General features: G+C 33.1%; 1 protein-coding gene across 1 annotated transcript in view; it reads left to right on the top strand.

Moving 5' to 3' along the window:
- The first annotated feature begins 1,515 nt into the window (after positions 1-1,515).
- The window catches only part of LOC136839223 (ovochymase-1-like), a 95,164-nt gene continuing 93,148 nt past the window's right edge, over positions 1,516-3,531 (top strand). The window contains exon 1 of the mRNA XM_067104964.1: positions 1,516-1,645. The gene's annotated coding sequence lies outside the window, so the exon portion shown is untranslated. The remainder of the gene's footprint in view (positions 1,646-3,531) is intronic.

Below are 3,531 nucleotides of genomic sequence, written 5' to 3'. Positions count from 1 at the left end.
CCTTCAGTCCATCACTCCTTTATTATTATTATTATTATTATTATTATTATTATTATTGGTTCTATTGAATATTATTGCTGCTTCAGCTGCATTTATTTTTAGAAGACTTTTTTATTTTCCTTATTGCGGACTTCTCTTCAGTGGAGGTTGCTTATATATTTGTCATTTCATGGGGGAAAAGTCAAAATCTATTTCTTCTTTATATATTCTATACAGTTAGTTATAACAATTGTTGCCGCGACGCGTTTCGAAACTCTTCTGTCAATCAGCGGGAGCTAGTAGAGACTGGCAGATTGCATAGGTCCTTCTGAATCTACACGGGCTTCAGCGGGGGTCATGGATGGCGAATTCTGATTGGTTGCAGTCAGCGAACTTCAAGCCAAATTTCTGCGGCGAGAAAACAGCTTGAATACTAGGAGAAGATTGCTAAGAAATTCACAATCTCGTGAAAAAAAATCTTTGTAATAAAAATCCACAATTATATTACGTAGCAGTATATTTATTACTATATAATTGTGGATTTTTATTATACAGATGATTATTATTATTATTATTATTATTATTATTATTATTATTATTATTATTATTATTATTATTATTATTATTATTATTCAGGAGATCTCATCTGGTTAATACAATGCAATATTTTCATAGCTGTTCCTCATGACTTTGGACTACCACGAAACAAATTATTTTATTCAAATTGAAAGAAAATAGATAAAGCCTTTCTCGTCATATAAAGATTACGTTCAAATGAATTAGTTATTTCTTTAGGCTACGTGGATTTTCATATGGATCTCGCTTGTATAAATGTAACGCTTATGTATTAATATATATATATATATATATATATATATATATATATATATATATATATATATAATGCATTTGCAATATAGGATAACATATGTCTTTATAATATAGTTAAACTCATAATATATATATATTATAATATATTAATATATATATATATATATATATATATATATATATATATATATATATATATATAGAGAGAGAGAGAGAGAGAGAGAGAGAGAGATAATAGGAATGAAATGTTTATTCAGAATATTCTGCCATGCACATATACATGCATGCCTACATTAAACTCTTATCTCTCTGTCTCTCATCTCTTTCTTCTTCTCTCTCTCTCTCTATATATATATATATATATATATATATATATATATATATATATATATATATATATATATATAGAGAGAGAGAGAGAGAGAGAGAGAGAGAGAGAGAGAGAGAGAGAGATGTATTATGTATGTATGTACGTAAATATTCTGTATATACATTTCATTCCTATTATTTCTCTCTTGATCAGGGTGGTCAATCAACGCAAGCAAAAAAAAAAAAAAAAAACAGAAAACACCCTCCTCCACCTGGCCTAGCTTACACGGAACTGAAGAAGAAGAAGAAGAAGAAGAAGAAGAAGAAGAAGAAGAAGAAGAAGAAGAAGGAGGAGGAGGAGGAGGAGAGGAAAAACAAGAGGGAGAAGAAGAAGAGGAAGAAGAAGAAGAAGAAGAAGAAGAAGAAGAAAACACATGAACAAGAAGAGGAACAAGAACGAGAATAAGAAGCAGAAGAAGAAATAGGAGAGGAATTACACCGCCCCGCCACCACCAACCATGCAAAGGTAATGTGAGGTCGCAGCCGCTCCCGGGGAATCATTTCAACCTGAGGTAATTATGATAATGCTCAGTCGGCCTTGTAATTAACCTGTCTAATGGCCACACTTATGCCTTGATATAACGGGAGTCCGAGCAGGGAAAAATGTGCTCTGAACGGCGTTTATCTACTTGGCTGCCTTCCTTCCTTCCTTTCCCCCTCCTTTGCTTGAAGGGGGAGAGGTAGGGAGGGTGGGAAGGGCACTATGGTCACACGGGCTATATTCCTTGCCATGAGTTTATAATTTGGTCTTAAATGGCCGTGTGCTTTTTTTTTTTTTTTTTTTTTTTTTTTTTTTTTTTGACCGTGAAAGTTACCTTACGGCTGAACTTTCTTTTCGTGTTAGCTGATTTCATTTCTACTGCTTTTACTATTATTATTATTATTATTATTATTATTAATGGATTCGGTTACCTTTATTTTTTAATATCTTTCTTTCGATTCCAAAAACTGTTTATGTTACAATCGTCTTTCTTAAACTTATAAGATTATTCATTGAGCGGTATTATTATTATTATTATTATTATTATTATTATTATTATTATTATTATTATTATTATTCAGAAGATGAACCCTATCCATATGGAACAAGGCCCCCACCACAGGGGCCACCGACTTTAAATAATCCAAACTTCCAAAGACTATTATTATTATTATTATTATTATTATCAAAGAAAATGAACCCTGTCCATATGGAACAAGCGCACTGCAGGGGCCACTGACTTAAAATTAAGTCTTTCAAAGAATATGAAGTTGTACATAACTGCAATGGAAAACTCATCGTATTCGATTTCAAAACCAAGCAAAAAAAAAAAAAAAAACATGGAAATAGCAGCGTGCTGCAAACGCTTGTGTTTTTCGATTATTTGATTAGAAAGAAAAAACAAGTAAAAAATGCCCCGAAGTTTCCTCGGCGCAATTTAGTTTTCTGCACAGCCGCTACAGCGCATAGATCTATCTGTCGGTGGTCTCGGTATAATGCTGTATGAGCCGCGGCCCATGAAACTTTAACCACAGCCCAGTAGTGGCCTATCGTACATCGTTGCCAGAAGCACGGTTATGGCTAACTTTAACCTTAAATAGAATAAAAACTACTGAGGCTAGAGGACTGCAATTTGGTATGTTTGGTGATTGGAGTGTGGATGATCAACATACCAATTTGCAGCCCTCTAGCCTCCGTAGTTTTTAAGATCTGGGAGCGGACAGAAAAAGTGTGCTGACAGAAAATATTGCTGACGGACAGAAAAAGCCGGCACAACAGTTTTCTTTTACAGAGAACTAAAAAGCCACAGTCAAGAAAATGACTCACGCCATGGGCCGACTGCCTTCTCCAGAACTGGACAAGATTAACGACCATTTTTCAAAAATGCGACCCAGGGTTGGGGCAGGAGCGTTTTTCCGCCTTGTCAAATTTGATTTGTTGAAAACCGCCTCGTTTATTCTTCTTCTTCTTCTCTCTCTCTCTCTCTCTCTCTCTCTCTCTCTCTCTCTCTCTCTCTCTCTGATAGTTATTGTTTTTACTAAATACTTGTCTTAGTTGTGCTCTTTTGTCTCCATATCTAAGGTAGCTCAAGATGATATACATATACATATAGCGTATATATGTATACATATATATGTATATATATATTTATTTATTTATATATTTATATGTGTGTATATATATGTACATATATATCTGTACATGCATACATATGTATATATATACATACTAAATGTATATACATATATAAATATTATATATATAAATACATATGTATGTACTGCAACTGGAATGATAGAGCCATAAAGGCATCATTTCTGAATAGCTACCATCACTACATAATAAATGAATACATTAAACATAAAAGTTTA

The sequence above is a fragment of the Macrobrachium rosenbergii genome, chromosome 6, assembly GCF_040412425.1.
Source record: "Macrobrachium rosenbergii isolate ZJJX-2024 chromosome 6, ASM4041242v1, whole genome shotgun sequence".
In the NCBI taxonomy this organism is placed as follows: domain Eukaryota; kingdom Metazoa; phylum Arthropoda; class Malacostraca; order Decapoda; family Palaemonidae; genus Macrobrachium; species Macrobrachium rosenbergii.
The sequence above is the reverse complement of the archived record's forward strand: the minus strand, read 5'-3'. Positions and strand labels throughout refer to the sequence as shown.